Below are 17897 nucleotides of genomic sequence, written 5' to 3'. Positions count from 1 at the left end.
AAGTTTGTCACACGCCTGTCCACCTAGTATTTGACTCACTGGGGATACAGCAGGTTCCGCTTGTGAAACCTGAGTGCCACATAAGTTGGTATTGTTTTAGCCCCGTGTGAAAGACCGAGCGCTTGTGCCGCCCCTCCACCCCATCCCTGCAAGTCCTGTGTTGGAACCTAACCCCTAGTGTGATGGTATTTGGAGGCAGAGCTTTGGGAGATGATTAGGTCATGAGGGTGGAGGCCTCATACATTGGATTAGTGCTCTTGTGCAAGAGGCCTCAGAGAGCTCCCCTGTCACTTCTCCACGTGAGGACAGTGAGAAGATGACCATCTCCGAACCAGGAAGGGGGGCCCTCACCAGACACAGAATCTGCCAGAGCCTTGACCTTGGACTTCCGAGCCTCTCCCACAGTTAATTTGTGAGAAGTAAATTTCTGTTGTTTATAAGCTACCCAGTCTATAGTATTCTGTTAATATCATCCTGGATGGACTAAGGTACCGCAAATACGCAGACGTGCAATTACTGGACGTCTTACTCTGTGCCAGGCACTGCTAAGTATTGGGATGTATTCTCTCTTTTCATTATCTTAACTCTTTGAGGTGTAGCTGCTACTAATCTCTTGGGACCCTTATTTCCTTTTATCTAATAAGAGGATAAACTATCAAAGCTACATAAATAGGATAGGGCTAGAGTTTGAACCTGAGCTGACATGGACTTACAAACAAAGTAGTCGAGAAACCCCAGGTTGGCAATAAAAGGTCTCTAGCAATATGATTGCATCTGTCACAGGTTTTATCAACTTATGTTGCCTACATTAAGAGAAGGTTAGAGCTGGAAGGAAATGTATCAGTCATTTAATCCACCTCCCTCATTTTATGGATGAGGAAGTAAAAGTTCAAAGAATTGGAATTTTCTGGAGCTTCATCCACATCATTGATTTCCACGTTATCTCCACGTTTCATCTCCTACTGCTCTTCAGCTTGTAGGAAATCTGGACTTTTGTTCCAGGTTAGACGTCATCTAGTTTTGCATACTTGACCAAATGATTTAACCTTATAACGCTTCAGAACAAGAGTTGAAAATATTCTATTAAGGAAACTAAAATTTTCATTCTTTACATGGTAAGTGCATATCTCTGTCTTCTGGTGGCTAATTATGACTCATTTTCAAAGGATTGGACAAATATATGAATACTTGTAACTACCTTTTGGAGGAACTAGTTTTCTTGAATTTGTACCAATTGGCATGACAGATAAAGAAGCATTCCTCTTTTACCAGTATTACTAGTATTAGCATTCTTCATTGCTGTGTTGTCTAAAAAAATCTTGTGAGACTCAGGTATAGAGTGAAGGAAAACAGTTTAAAAATATGTCTTCTCGGGCTTCCCTGGTGGCGCAGTGGTTGAGAATCCGCCTGCTGATGCAGGGGACACGGGTTTGAGCCCTGGTCTGGGAAGATCCCACATGCCGCGGAGCAGCTAGGCCCGTGTGCCACAACTACTGAGCCTGCGCGTCAGGAGCTGGTGCTCCGCAACAAGAGAGGCCGCGACAGTGAGGGGCCCGCGCACCGCGATGAAGAGTGGCCCCCGCTCGCCGCAACTAGAGAAAGCCCTTGCACAGAAACGAAGACCCAACACAGCCAAAAATAAATAAATAATTAATTTAAAAAAACAAAACAAAAAAAACCCAAAAAGAATTCATTGCTCTGTATCCTCATCAACACTTGGTAATGCTAGACCTAAATTAAAAAAAAAAATATATATATATATGTCTTCTCAGGATTGTTAATATAAAGATTTACTCTCCTCTCCAGGAGAATATGTAAATATTCTCCTTTTCTGGTATTTATTCAGTTGATTCAAAACAAACAAAAACTACTCAACCCCAGGTTGATTTCATGGACCCATTTCTAACACAATTAGGGTCAATAAATAAACAAAAAGTGGGAGTTTATAAATCCAAATTCTGACTATTCCTGATTAAATCACAAAATATGTTATACCTCAGTACCAAACTCTTCATTTTAAAGAGGATAAAACTAACCTACTTTACTGTATTAATCAACTAAAATAGTGAATATGACAGGTATAAGGTTGATATGTTTATGTATATGGCTTGCTTCTGATGTAGTTTTATGCTAATAAGTCAGCCACCTTGCGGAAGAAATAGGTGTTGTAAAAGATTTTTGATTTTTTTATCTTTAATTCTGTGTCCTGACTGAGCTTTGTTTGTGTTTTGAGCAGTGTTAAGATTGGCTTTTGTTTTTTTGATTCTTGAACTTATTTAAAATGTCTATTTATGTTATAATTACATCACATACACAAATGTAAACGTCTAGCCAAGAGAAAAAAAATAGGTGATTTATTTATGACATATCTAAATAAAGAGCTCGTATAAGTTGATAAACACACATTACAAAAGAAAAACGAGTGAAGAGCTGATCAACATGAAAAAATTTCAGTCTACTTGTAATCAAAAACACACATGTAAACAAGTGAGAGATTTCGCCTTTTAAATTAGCATTGTGGGTTTTCTTTCTTTAAGAATTACAGTGCTGACAAAGGAAGTGAGGCAGGCACTTGCATGTGCTGCTGGTGGCATGCAAATTAATACAACCTTTCTGGAACACATTTCGTGGCTTTTTCCCCCATATTTAAAAAAATAGGTTTATTGAGGTATAATTGACAAACAACAAACTCCATATATTAAAAGCATACAATTTGATAAGCTTTAACAGATTATATGTATAATATATATAAGTAAATATATATATATATATAAAATATCCATGAAAACATCACCATAATCAAGATAATGAACATCCACCACCCCTAAAAGTTTCCTCCCTTTTTGCCTTTCCCTTTGTTCCCTAGAAACCACTGATGGGCTCTCTGTCACTGTGGAATGCCCTTCAGCTGTATGCATGCAGAGTCTTGAGAATACTGATATCTATTGACATTGACCAGGAGTTAGATTTTTAATTATCTTTGCGCCTGTATGCGCCCTTAGTATACACTTGATACATATTTGTATTATTCCCACAATATGTGTAAGGATACTTATCACTCCATTGATTTGCTATTTCACCGTGTATGAGCCAAACACTGGAAGCTATTTAAGCATTCATCATTAATGGAATATATATCTTCTAAGCACTTGCTACTCAGAATGTGGTCCACAGACTAGCAGTATCAGCATCATCTGGGAGGTTGTTAGGAATGCAGACTCTTGGAGCCCATCTCAGACCCACTGAACCAGAATCTGTATTTTAACAATATCTCAGGTGATTTGTATACTCATGAAAATTTGAGAAATGCTGTTCTAAGACATTTTAATATTTATAAAATATTATCTGGACGTGCCATAAGTTACTTAATGATGTGGGGAAAATTTTACAATTCTATTAAATGGAGAAACAAACACTGACTCTATATACGAGGATTCAAATTTTGTTTTAAATAATGGCAAGAGGTGCAGAAAAGGGATAAAAATGTAGAAAGTGGTATTTCTGAATAGTATTGATAGAATTGTAATTTTATTTTTCTTTATACTTTATTTTTCATACTTCAAGAATGAATATGTATTAAAATCAGAAAGCAAATCATTAGCTGATCTCAATCCATTTCTATTGTTTGATTTCCCAAACAGCATTTTAGAAATTAATGATAACCACTAAGAGTTTAATATATGCCCAGAACTATGGGGGAGATAAAGAAATTAACACAGATCCTCTCAAGTTGTTTATAAGACACCATTATTGTATGTTGAAAGATAATCTGATGTATGACAAAGCAGAAGATAAGAGAAAGTCAGAGGGGAAAGGGGTCACTGTGTTGGGTTTTCAGAGCTGTACAGAGCTGAACAGAGGGTGAACAAGATTTGGCAACATACAAAGGGAGACCATATATGATCTGAAAATTGTTTCTCCCAGGTTTTTTGAGGTGGAACGGTATTGATGGAGGTACATGTGTTAAATTTTTTTTTTTTAATTTAAAACATCCTTTATTATTATTATTTTTTTAACATCTTTATTGGGGTACAATTGCTTTACAATGGTGTGTTAGTTTCTGCTCTATAACAAAGTGAATCAGTTATATATATACATATGTTCCCATATGTCCTCCCTCTTGCGTCTCCCTCCCTCCCACTCTCCCTATCCCACCCCTCCAGGCTGTCACAACGCACCGAGCTAATATTCCTGTGCCATGCGGCTGCTTCCCACTAGCTATCTACCTTACTACGTTTGTTAGTGTGTGTATGTCCATGACTCACTCTCGCCCTGTCAAAGCTCACCCTTCCCCCTCCCCATATCCTCAAGTCCGTTCTCCAGTAGGTCTGCGTCTCTATTCCCGTCCCACCCCTAGGTTCTTCATGACATCCTTTTTTTTCTTAAATTCCATATATATGTGTTAGCATACGGTATTTGTCTTTTTCTTTCTGACTTCACTCTGTATGACAGACTCTAGGTCTATCCATCTCATTACAAATAACTCAATTTCGTTTCTTTTTAAGGCTGAGTAATATTCCATTGTATATATGTGCCACATCTTCTTTATCCATTCATCCGATGATGGGCACTTAGGTTGTTTCCATCTCTGGGCTATTGTAAATAGAGCTGCAATGAACATTTTGGTACATGACTCTTTTTGAATTTTGGTTTTCTCAGGGTATATGCCCAGTAGTGGGATTGCTGGGTCATATGGTAATTCTATTTGTAGTTTTTTAAGGAACCTCCATACTGTTCTCCATAGTGGCTGAACCAATTCACATTCCCACCAGCAGTGCAAGAGTGTTCCCTTTTCTCCACACCCTCTCCAGCATTTATTGTTTCTAGATTTTTTGATGATGGCCATTCTGACTGGTGTGAGATGATATCTCATTGTAGTTTTGATTTGCATTTCTCTAATGATTAATGATGTTGAGCATTCTTTCATGTGTTTGTTGGCATTCTGTATATCTTCTTTGGAGAAATGTCTATTTAGGTCTTCTGCCCATTTTTGGATTGGGTTGTTTGTTTTTTTGTTATTGAGCTGCATGAGCTGCTTGTAAATTTTGGAGATTAATCCTTTGTCAGTTGCTTCATTTGCAAACATTTTCTCCCATTCTGAGGGTTGTCTTTTGGTCTTGTTTATGGTTTCCTTTGCTGTGCAAAAGCTTTGAAGTTTCATTAGGTCCCATTTGTTTATTTTTGTTTTTATTTCCATTACTCTAGGAGGTGGGTCAGAAAGGATCTTGCTGTGATTTATGTCATAGAGTGTTCTGCCTATGTTTTCCTCTAAGAGTTTGATAGTTTCTGGCCTTACATTTAGGTCTTTAATCCACTTTGAGCTTATTTTTGTGTATGGTGTTAGGGAGTGATCTAATCTCATACTTTTACATGTACCTGTCCAGTTTTCCCAGCACCACTTATTGAAGAGGCTGTCCTTTCTCCACTGTACATTCCTGCCACCTTTATCAAAGATAAGGTGTCCATATGTGCGTCGGTTTATCTCTGGGCTTTCTATCATGTTGCATTGATCTAGATTTCTGTTTTTGTGCTAGTACCATACTGTCTTGATTACTGTAGCTTTGTAGTGTAGTCTGAAGTTAGGGAGCCTGATTCCTGTGGCTCCGTTTTTCGTTCTCAAGATTGCTTTGGCTATTCGGGGTCTTTTGTGTTTCCATACAAATTGCGAAATTTTTTGTTCTAGTTCTGTGAAAAATGCCAGTGGTAGTTTGATAGGGATTGCATTGAATCTGTAGATTGCTTTGGGTAGTAGAGTCATTTTCACAATGTTGATTCTTCCCATCCAAGAACATGGTATATCTCTCCATCTATTTGTATCATCTTTAATTTCTTTCATCAGTGTCTTATAATTTTCTGCATACAGGTCTTTTGTCTCCTTAGGTAGGTTTATTCCTAGATATTTTATTCTTTTTGTTGCAACATGTGTTAAATTTTGATATCTGAATTTTAAAAGGGAAAACAGCCTGGAGAATTATCCTTTGCTGAGAATGTTAGTGTTGCAAGTAAATAACTTTCTTACATTTACTGTGAAATCTTGTGTATGTGACACTGCGGCATATATTGCAAGTTGGCTCATTCTACTCCATTCCAAGCCTTATCTTTTTTATGTCATGGTGCACAAAGAAAATGACAGCTTTCATAGCACTAAGTGCGAGTGTATTTTGGTGTTTATTTGGAGCTTAGTAGAAAAAATATATTTTCTTTATATGATGTACTAAGAACTAAAATCAGTAAAATTCTAAGTATTAAGGAAGATTTTAAATATTGACTTTGTGTTAAATTCCCAAACACATTAATTTTTCCAAATTCCTTAATGAGAAGCTTGATCTTGCTTTCTAGACATAACCATTAAATACCAAGTTGTATGCTTGAAATGGCTATATGCAATTCTTGATCAAAATATTTTATCAAATTCTTTGTTGTCATTGGCAGGAAGCTTTACATAAGTAATGATGGACCAATTTTAAACTATTTTTAAAACCATTCAAAAATTAAAAATTATGTTTGGAGCCCGACAGCTTTCTTGTTCTGTCATTGACAGATGTGATGTTGATATTTTTTTGTGATAATACAAGTGGATCTCAAATGCAATTGAATTTTTTCATATCAAGTATTTACAAATAACAGTGAAGTCCTAATTTATAGAGAGAGAGTGTGTGTGTGTGTGTGTGTGTGTGTGTGTGTGTGTGTGTGTGTGTGTTGATAGAGCAGTCACCCTGCAACTAGCAAATAGACATAAGTAAATATAAGACAGAGATTTGGGGCATCTACCTGGAGCTGCACTTACAAGGAGCTGGCCTTTCCCAAACCCTGGCTGCACCTTACCATGAAATGACCCAGCAGCTAGCGTGTTTCTTATCCATGATGGTCAGTGGCTCACTCAGCAGCAGGCTTCTTAGAAGCTGTCTGGGTGACTGGATGCATTCTCGGCTTCACACAGCATCACAGCAGAGCAGCGAGGGCCTGACGCCTCCCATATTATTTATCCGTAGGAGCTGAGTGAACCATCAGACCCCACACTGTTCAGGCTACCTTCTAGGGAGCATTAGGTGAGGAGGTTACTGGCCAAGAGGCCTTTGGCTGCCCAGCCCTTTGTGGCTCCCCAGAAGGCTGAAGAAATAGATACCTCTTGTTACAAGACACACTTGTAACCCATTTGTGGCACGTGTGTGTGCTAGGCTCACTGGTGGGCCCAGAAAACTAAAATCTATACATTTCCCAAATCCCCTTACAGCTTGAATTCCAGATGTGACCTAACTTCCCCCAAACAGATGTGCCTGCTTGAGATTAAGAAAGCCAGATGAGATGGAGGTCGTATTTCTGCTATTTCTGCCAACAGTCAGGGACGTTGGATTTTTCTGGAATAGCAATAGCAGAGGTCCCAGGGTTTGGTGCAGCAGGATATGGGGCTTCTATTTTGCCGGGGGCAGTGTCACTACGGTAATACGGAGCTAGAGCTAGCAACGAGGCAGCATGGTCCTGATTACCTAGCTTCTGGGCTGTGAGCAGAGATAGCAGCTCCTCTGGATGGCCAGTTCTGTGGTGGTGTTCTCAGAGGGATTCCTGGAAGTCGCGTTAAAGGCTGCTGCTTCAGCCCTTCCAGTCGTCTTGTACGCAGAAGGGGCCTTCTGTGAATGCCCAGAAGTTGACAGCTAAGCACACTGTGTTTGAACTAGAGAGGTTTCTGTTATCAGCAATAAACACTGATAAAGATAGCATAATATATTACAGTATATACATATATATACATTTTATATATACATACCCATATATACTACAGTATATATGTGTGTGTGTATAGGATGTGTATATATGTATTATAGTATATGTACATAGCCATAATAGGATACCTTTCTTTAAAACTTCCTGAATTCTCTAAAGAATTTCACTCAAGGTAAGACACATATATCACGTGACTAAGACCCACTAGGAATATCCACATATACTGTCAGTTGGTTTTACATGTACCTCACCCTCAGGAGGTTTCTCTAGGCAGCAATAAAATTTCACTGGCAGGTGAATGGCAAAATCAACCCACCTGTCTTTATTTTCTACTTTTTCTCCTTGTACCCAATTTTCTCCATACTTCCCGATTTTGCAACTCTGCAAATCTGCTAGTTCCATCTTGGGCAATTTCTTTCCATTAGGACCCACAATCCTGAAAAAGGGAAAGGGGATTAGCATCAAGCTTTTGCCCAATTGTCTCAGGAAATTCCTTCCTATTTTACTAAAAAAAGATACAGTAGAGGGAGAAAGACATGGAATTTACTAAATATATAAAGACTTTTGTCATAACTTTTAAATCAGACAAAAAAGCCAATGCTATCATATTTTAGGACCTTTGAAGTGCTTCAGTGTCACACTCATCAAAACATATTCCGTCTACCTAATTAAATGCTAGTCTGCAAGAAAATCAATTAAAGATAATTGAAATGGAAGGGCAATGCCCTCTTCGCCAGCTTGAGGTTCACATAAACTTGCATCCACTGCTGTCACTCCTGCTGCTGCTGCTGCAGGCGGCAGTTAAAACGGGGTCCTGCACAGTCCAGTCCACAGGCTGTGCCCCTGCTGTACCTGCTCTGTACTCTGCTGCCCCCCGTGCAGAACTCCGCACAGGCCACCGTGTTTTAAGAGCGCACGATCCCGCTTCCTCCGAGTTTTCCTTAGGGTGCGCTATGATCCATAGCCATTTTTCTCAAAGCACTTTCCCAGGCTGGGGTAGTAAAATCAGAACAAGTTTTCCAGTCTTAGCCTCCTATTTTGCCCAATAATGGGTGATCTTGGGTAAACATGTAGCTTTAAGGAAAAACAGGGGCAACCAAAGAAGTGCTGGTCACACTTTTGAGAATTTACTTGCCCATTTAAAAAAAGGTTGTACTATATGCTTTTCTAAGCCACAGTATCTCACATGGCAGTCTTTGTCTTAGAAATACAAACCAAGCAAGCATTTCTCAAACTCATGTTAACTGTGATTTTAATATCGATCTGGATATTTTAATTTTAAAAAATCGTGGTAAAATACGCATAAAATTTACCATCTGTCAACCATTTTTAAGTGTACAGTTCAATGGCATTGTCTATCCATATTATTCTGCAATCATCACCACCATCCATCTCTAGAACTCCACTCACCTTGTAAGACTGAAACTGTACCCATTAAACAATAACTCACATTGCCCCCTTCTCTAGCCACTGGCAATCACCATTTACTTTGTCTCTATTAACTTGATTACTCTAGATACGTTCTGTAAGTGGATTCATACAATGTTTGTCCTTTTGTGTGATGGCTTATTTCATTTAGCATAATGTCCACCGTGTTCATTCATGATGGAACATGTATCAGAATCTCCTTCCTTTTTAAGGCTAAATAATATCCTATTGTATGTATATACCACATTTTGTTTATTCATCCATCCATGAACACTTGGGTTGCTTCTACTTTTTGTATCAACATGTTGTGTTTTTTCCCCCCCGAAGAAACTTGTTATTCTCTTGAGTGTTAAACTGTTTTAAATGTTGGTTTCTTATTTCTAGAGCATTTTCTTATCCTAAAGATTACACATCTCTGTATCTATTTATCTACCATCTCTCCTAAGAATCTTTTGTTGTTTATTTTTAAATTAAGTACATGTTACTGTATTATAGTTTGTGCATCTTCATATTCTTTTACCGGGGACTTAATTTTTGGAAATAGTAAAAAGCCACAGAGGACAAATTTGATGAATTGAGGGTGGGTGATTATGTAACAATAGTAACGACTACTATATGCCAGGCACTGTACTAGCATTTCACATCCATGGTCTCATTCAGTCCTTATCACCACCCTGTTTGATGGCTATTAGTAAATATTAATATTCATTTTATAGATGAGGAAACTGATGCTCAGGGGCTTTAAGCTTTAAGTGCCTTTCCCAGGAGTGCACAATTAGAAAAAAGACAGAGCTGGATCTGCAACCCAAGTCCTTCTGAACCCAAAGCTCATACATGTATCATTACACTATTATTTTCTCAAACTTTCCCGATGAAACTTGATGAAAATACAAATTCCTGGGCCCTAGCGCAGATATACCTAATCAAAATCTGCAGAGGGGGGACCTGAGAAAAATCACACCGCTTGACCATGGTATCTCCACCGCATTTTTAGTAAACATGATAAACATGTAAGGCAAAGAGATTGTGTCATACAGCTCACAGCTCTGAGGCACTTCCCACAACAGGTACTCGAAATGTTATGACTGTTAGTTATTGGAATGATAATACAGGCTTCAAAGTGACTTCTTTGGAAAGCATATTTGAATGTTCTGCTTTATTGTCCCTAAAATGAACAGCGTCACTGCTGTGTAGGCACAACTCATGGCATTTTATAGTGGAAAGAGTAAGACAGCCCTGATCTGGGATTCTGGGTAAGTCTTTTACTTCTCAGAGCCTTGGTTTCTTCATCTGTAAAATGGGGATGCTAATACCCAGTTTGAAGGACTATTGTATATATTAGAAATAAATTATATATATACCCTGTCATGTAGAAGATGCTTAATTGGTGGTTCTTATAATAATAAATAATACTTATTTAATTATAATATAAAATATTAACTATATTTTATAATACGAATCGATAATATTTATATATAAAATATGTAAGTTATATATTTTATATGTAATAAATATATTACATAATATAAAATATATTCTGTTATATATAATAATATAACAATATATTATTATAATATATTAATATAATATAGCATTATGTTAATAACAATATTTTAATATAGCAAATTTTCTATAGTGATTATAAATGTGAACTGCAACCCTTGGCAGTGATGCTTATGTAATGAGCTAGTCAACCAGTGTTTCCAGCTGAATTAAGTCTGGAGCTGAAATCTTGAAAAATATGTGCAGAGAAGCTTGTATACCTATCTCATGTATATAAGCGGGGGGCAGGGTGCTGCGTTATTTTAGAAGAAATGTTATAGTGGAAATAGTAAGAAATGAATAAAAATGTCCCCTAGGTGGTGCTGCATCATCGTGAAAATGCAAGTGGGAAACTATATTTTTAGAGGTGACTTTCTTCTGGTCTGAATTTCAAATAAGAGCAGGACAGCTCTCTGAGATGTCTGGGAAAAAATGACCAGGAAGAAAGAGTCTTTTTAGTAGGATTGAGTATACAGTACTCTTGCTGGTGAGGCCCCATGAGGTGTTGGGTTTGCTGTAGTTGGAAACAGGAAGCGGGGTCAGGCGAACTTTTATTCATCCGGTGTTGGAGCCGTGGCTGATTTTGACAGATCGAGAACCATTTATAACTCTGCTTTGGGGGATAGTTTAGCCTGGGATGTAGTGCTTGCCCCTCCGGGGACTAAGTTTGGGATTTGAGGGATGTGAGGACCCCTGGAATATTCAGATAGAATATGCTAATGAATGTTAACAAGAATAGCCCTTTACTCTTTTGTATCACTGTGCATTTCTCAGCTGCACTCGTCCTTTCCAACCTCAATTTCTGGGCAACCTATTTTTCTTTCGGCATCAGAAGCGATAGCATCTGGGAAGTGAATCTGATGAATTCTGTCTGGCAAACAACATCTTTCAGACTGCCAGATCCTGGGGGAGGAAACTGAGGTGCTCAGAAGTTGGTTCAGGGCCAGAAATACCTGTCCTTGAGGTCCCAGTGATGGGGGAAGGAGACTGGCCAAATGTGATGCAGAACTTCTGAAACTCCACTTCCTGAGATCATTTCCATTTTGGCAAAATGTGACTTTGCTTTCCAAGGGAAAGAGTTCACATGTATTAAAATGTCTCAATTGCTGAAGTTGCTTTGTGTCCCCCACTAAAGCCTTCTGCCATCAATCCCCACCTCCCAACACATTTTCAAATGTGGTGTCTTTGGAAGGTAACCATAGCAACTAAGCTTATTCAGAAATGACTGAACCTAGGCAATAAAGGGAGCGGTAACCCTGTGGTATCTTTTACTGGAAACTCACAGGACACTGTTGATTCTAATAATTGTATAGGCTGAGTACTCTTATCTATGAACATGGCACTGTATGACTGCAGGACACTTGATTCTTGCACCCACCCTATGTAGTAGTCATCATTATCCTTTTAAACAGTTGAGAAGACTGGATCACAGAGATTTTTGATGACTGTCCATGGTTGTACAGCTAGTTAGATCTGCTGGACCCTGAAATCAAAGGACCTCCTATATGATGTAAATGCACTGCCTTCTAAGGAAAGATAGAGAGGTCTTTTATTGTCCATTTTGCAGACGGTAAGAATGAGTCACAGAAGCATGGAAATTGTTCAAGGCAGCAGCAGAGCTGCAGGACCTCAGTCCCCATCCCACCAACACCTTTCTGTTTTATACAGCTTTAGAGCTCCCAGGATTATCTCATCTGATGCCCACGGTTGGTCTTTGTGATTGTTTTATCTACTTACAGATGAGGGAATTGAGACATTAAGAGGTTAAATGACCTTTCCCAAGGTCACAATTATTATATTGAAGAAAAGAAACCAAATCCATCTCTCATTTCATGCTACCTTCTTAGACTTGGTGCTTTAAAAATATTTCATCCATCCACCTATTCATCTATTTCATAAGAATTTATGAATGTATTAGGCACCATATATTATGTGTGGTTGACAAGGTTTTCAGGATTAAGTTTAATTCATCAGTGATGAATCTTACTATACTGTATATAATGGGACCATCTTTGACTTGCGTGTTGTGGAAATACTATTTATGAGTATACACTTTTATATGTGGGAATTATATATTCTAATTAATCTAAAAAATACGTGCTATAGATATGATATCATAAGTTTATCTCTATAAATTGCTTAAAATGACCACAGGGAAGGATTTTATGCTTAAAATTTTTAGTTAAGTCAAAGGCTGATATAGTCTCAAAAGCAACATGATCTGTAATCCTAGGTAGAGCTACCTGCCATGCGGGGAGCCCAGAGTGTGGAGAGGAAGCAGGGTCGGGGCAGAGGGGGCATGGTCCCTGTTCTGGAGGGCACGTCTGCTGGCTTGGACCCATTGTTTACTCAGTGAGGTAGACCATGACTCAGAGAGTGACACTCAGAAACCTTGACTCAGAATTCTTTTGAGAGCTTGATGTGAGTTCTTTGGACACTGTGGGGCTTGGAGATAGGATCCTGATTCTTGCCTGGAACAGCCCAAAGGCAGGAGGTTGCCTGGAGTTGCTTGATGGCAGAGCAAAAGCAGAGGGCAGCAGGAGAGGGCTTTAGGCTTCCAGGTTTCAGTGGGGAGGGGGAAGGCATGGATGCATAACCTTTTCCATGGATTAAACAGATGCCAAGGAAGATGGCAGGATTGAGTCACCCTGAAAAGCATCGCCCTAGAGGACTTCCTGCCAAGGCACAGCAAACCCAGCAAAAACAGGCCATGTGAGGTCTTCACGGTCAGCTTGAGAGCGCATGGTGAGGGTCAGGGCAGGGACACTGTGGTGTCAGAGGGCTGCAGACAATGGAAAGGGGGGTGTTGGTGGTCGGGTGTCTCTTAAGAACCCCCCAAAGTGGAGGAACCAGCGTTTGTGCACCTAACACACAAAAAAGGCATCTTCACAGAACACAAGGTCAGGGGTTAATATTAAGACTTGCCCCTGTACCTCTTGTCTCTCCTCTCCGTCCTGACCCTGCAGGAGCCAGAGGCAGCACAGTGAGGGGGGCAGGAGTGAAAGAAAGAACAAATGGACAAACGGCAAAAGAAGAGATGTTGCTCCTTACTGAGCAGGGAGAGGGAACCTTAAATTGGGTGAGAGATCAGTATTTTGAGAATCAATCAGTAGATGGACTTTTTAATACCTGAAAATGAGACTATTCTAATATTCAAGTGTGCCCCCAAATGCCCCAGTATATGCTTGAGATCTCCTTACTGGGGGAGGAAAGAAACCTGGCAGAGCCAGCATGATGGGTAGGGGATGGGAGAAAATTGAGCTGTATCCAGTCTCGGTACTGATCCAGCCCATAGGTTCACTTCGTAAAAGCCTTCCAAGTGCATGAGATATTTTCAGAGGAGCCACTGGCTTTCCTTCCCTTGCTCCTTCACCCCCTACAGCTAGGATCTTTCTAGAATTCATATCCTGTGTTTTTTTTCTCTTAACTTCTGGTTAAAGAAGCATCCCTCGCCCTCTTCTGCTTGGTTTCACATTTTTCACTTTAGGGTTATTACCAAGGAGAGAGAATACTTTTTCCATAAATTGCTGGCAAGAGCTGCTAACTCCCTCTAGGTGACTTTGTTGGGCCTTTTAGGGTGAGGGACTCTGAAGGGAATAAACACTACAATTAGAAAAAATTATTTCTTGCAATAAAATATCCTCTACTATTGCTTATAATAGCATATAACTTTATGCGGTACAAGGCCCCAACAAGAGGAATTCATCTGCAATTATTTACGCTCGCTAGGGAAAGGATGTTTTTGTTTATTGTTTTATTCATGATTGACCTGCACTGTAAGGTTATGATGATAACAACATGACAAATGAAAATGTTTGAGATGTAAATTTCAGGCAAGATGCTAATGCCAGAATCTGAAAGTTTCAGAGGCAGGGAGCTGTGTGTGTGTGTGTGTGTGTGTGTGTGTGTGGGTGTGCGCGTGCGTGCGTGTGTGTGTGTGTGTGTGTGTGTGTGTGTGTGTTTCTTGGGGGGAAGGGGAGGAAGAAGGGGATAAGATTACCCTGAATACGTGACTATGGATGGGGCAGGAGTGACCCAGGTGCTTCTCTTCTGTCTTCCAAAGGCTGCTTTGCATTCAGGGTCAGGAGGGCTTAGGGCTCCCACAAGCCTCTTCCTTCCTTCAATCCCTCGCACAGAATGAGAATTAATCATTACCAGAGCTACAATGATCTTCCCTGCTTGTGAAAATCCACATGTAATTGTTTCAGAGAGGCCGTATTTCTCTCTCAGAAGTTCCAGAAAATTCTAGCTTCTCCAGGGCTGACCTTGAGTCATCAAAACCCCTGTTCCCCCATTCTCGACTCTGGAACAGTGTTTGGTTCCATGACTTATGACTTTCCCAAGGTTTCTGGGCCTGGTCCAGCAAACAGAAAATGTATGCCCTCCACTTGAGGGAGCAAATTCTTTTGAATAATCTTCAGTCATGGCAAATCTTCAAATCTTAATCCTTTGCATTTGACTGTGGTTTTCATAAATGGTTAAAAGTACCTCACAGGTAACATTGGTGAATGAGGTTGGTAAAACTGAATTAAACTCTTTTTGGTCAAATGTAGGCATAAAGAGATAATATTCTCCTAAGATATAAACTCTAGCTCTGGAAGCAATTCCGAAAGGAAAATGCACCAGATATTTTGAATGATGTCAGCATCATGGGAATGAGTATAGGGTGAGTCTCCCAGGGAAACTATTTTAAGCCCAGACCCACATATATATCAAGTATAATAATAGGCACTGTCTCTTCACATTTTTCTCAAAGGTTAATTAAATTAAAGCCTCCAGCTTTGATGTATATATTATTATGCCCATTTCACAGATGAAGAACCCTAGATTTGATTCCAGAGCCATATATGATACATTACATAACTTTGTACCAATCAAACAAAAGGCAAGTCATTTTCAAACAAATGTCTCTCATTTTATACTAGAATTTGAAGATACCAATTCATTATCATGGGGATTTTTTTTTTCACTTTTGAATGAATTTCATCACGGTTTGAAAAGACCCTCTCCCTGCCCTTTTTTCCTTCTCTTGTATTTTGAACTGTAGGGAGGCAGGGTGGGAGTGGGAGGAAAGGCCACTGGACTGAGGATCAAGCGGCCTGGGTTCCAGCCTCCAGCTCCATCGTCAGACTTCTCTGGGGCTTGGTTTCCTTGTCTGTATAACAAGGAGGTCAGATAGAACATCTCTAAGACGTGCAGCTCTCTCTTCTTTACAAATCATTAGCATAAAGCCCAGATTTCCAATTCCAGCTTTTGGTCCAAGGTCCTCCCCGTTGCCTCCAGCCACGATTTAAGCTCCTAGAAGAGCTCGCTCTCATCCAGGACTAAGAATACGCAATGCTTCGTAAATCAAATTCAACTTTCAACTGCACTGCAAACAGAAAGTTGTACACAGTTGAAATGTTGGCGAATGGGACTTAATGAGCTCCATGTGCCTGACCTCTGGGAACAAATGATTTGGGGAACTGCAGCTGGAACGGGAAGAGTCAAAGGGCATCAGCATCTGGTATGAGTTACTCAGAGTGAAGGGAATCGACCACATTTTTGTATGATTGCCAAGTTTGGGAAGGTAGAAATACTGTGTAATCTGTGTGCTCACCTGCTGAGATCACGCTGACAGGTTTCCAAACTTGTCCTCACTTCTCAGGACTTCCTTCCTGCAGCTCTCCCGGGCTTCTTGTGCCCCTGAGACCCCTGAGACCCTGGGGGTTTAGGTCTGCCCAGGCTCTCTTGTTGGATAGGTCAGTGACTTTGACTGACCACTTGTACTTGTTTTGGTCGACTCTGCAACTCCTAAAGGGGCTTGCCTAAAGCCCAGGTCTGACAGGGTCATTTCTCTCCCTTATTCAAAAAATTCAGGACTCATACCTTAATGCACACACTGCATGCTCTCGAATTGGGCCTGCACCTACTTTTTGAGATTCCTGGGTCCTTATTCCCCATCCTTGGCCTCCTGTGCTCTAGCCACATTCCAATCTCATCTCCCTGAGCCTTTCCACCTGCTTTCTCCTCTGCAGCATCCCTCCCACCCCGTCTCCACCTGGAAAGCTCCTGATCTATGCAGTTTGAACAACACATGCCCTGGGATGTCTCTGCTCACTCGTTGCCTCCCCATTTGTGATTAATCTTTGTCATTTCTGTGTTCCCCTAATCCTTAGATGCAGTTGGGGCGAGAAAGGAGGGGTGTATAATTGCCCCCCATACATTGGAGAGCTCTTCATGAGTGAAAATGTATCTGATTAGTCCCTTTATTTTCCAGAGTAGAGTATAATCGGCTCTCAGTAAGTGTTTATTGAGCGAACGAATGAAAGAATGAACAGAAAGTGCTCGGAAACTAAGCAGAGTCTCAGTCTTTTGAAGCTTCTCCACCATATTTCTCTTGACTATCTTGTTTATGATATATTAGGCTTTCATGCCATACTAACACCCTTTTTGAAGGCTACTGTTCCAGGATAGGAAAACAACTAATGCTCCTCTGACCTTGGGAAGTTTCTATGGAACAGCACAGAAAGGAACAATACCGGTAGACACGCTTGTCTGAACAGAATGCCATTGCTCCCGGAGCTCGTGAAGCATGTGGATGGACACTGGTCTTAGAGATGTGCTTTGAATGCAGTCATTTCCTGTGGACAGTCTTGCAAACCAATGGGTGTCCCAGATTAGAAACTGGCCAGGCAGTCATTTAGGTCTTCCTTTATAAAATAGGATTTAATTCTGATTTTTTTGTTCTTACCTTTGTTTCAGTTTATCTCCTAAATCCCAAGACACCCAAACCATGAATCAGCACCTATCTTCTTAACATCAGATTCTGAAGATAAAGAATATTCATATTTTGGAGATTCTTAACATTGGTCATCTGAAATTAAAATTCAGAAGAATTGATAGTAGTATTTTAATAGGATGTGGTAGCTTTTGAATACTTTTTTTATATGATCCTTGCAACAGTCTTGTGAAATGGACCAGGCAAAAATGAAAATGTGTGTTTTATAGATGCGGAAGCTGAAGCTCAGAGAGCGTGAGTGACTTGTCCAAAGTCACACAGCTGGGAGATTGCTGCGCTAATAACTGAACCCGCAATGAGTATGGGGTAATACTAACTCTCGTTACAAGGATTTATAAATGAGAAGGCACACACACACTGTAGCACAATATTTTTGGCGACCTTTGTAAGTCTTTAACCTTCCAAGGCAAATGATCCACGTTCG

Source organism: Phocoena sinus, chromosome 7, assembly GCF_008692025.1.
Source record: "Phocoena sinus isolate mPhoSin1 chromosome 7, mPhoSin1.pri, whole genome shotgun sequence".
Classification (NCBI taxonomy): Eukaryota; Metazoa; Chordata; class Mammalia; order Artiodactyla; family Phocoenidae; genus Phocoena; species Phocoena sinus.
Note: the sequence above shows the minus strand (reverse complement) of the source record.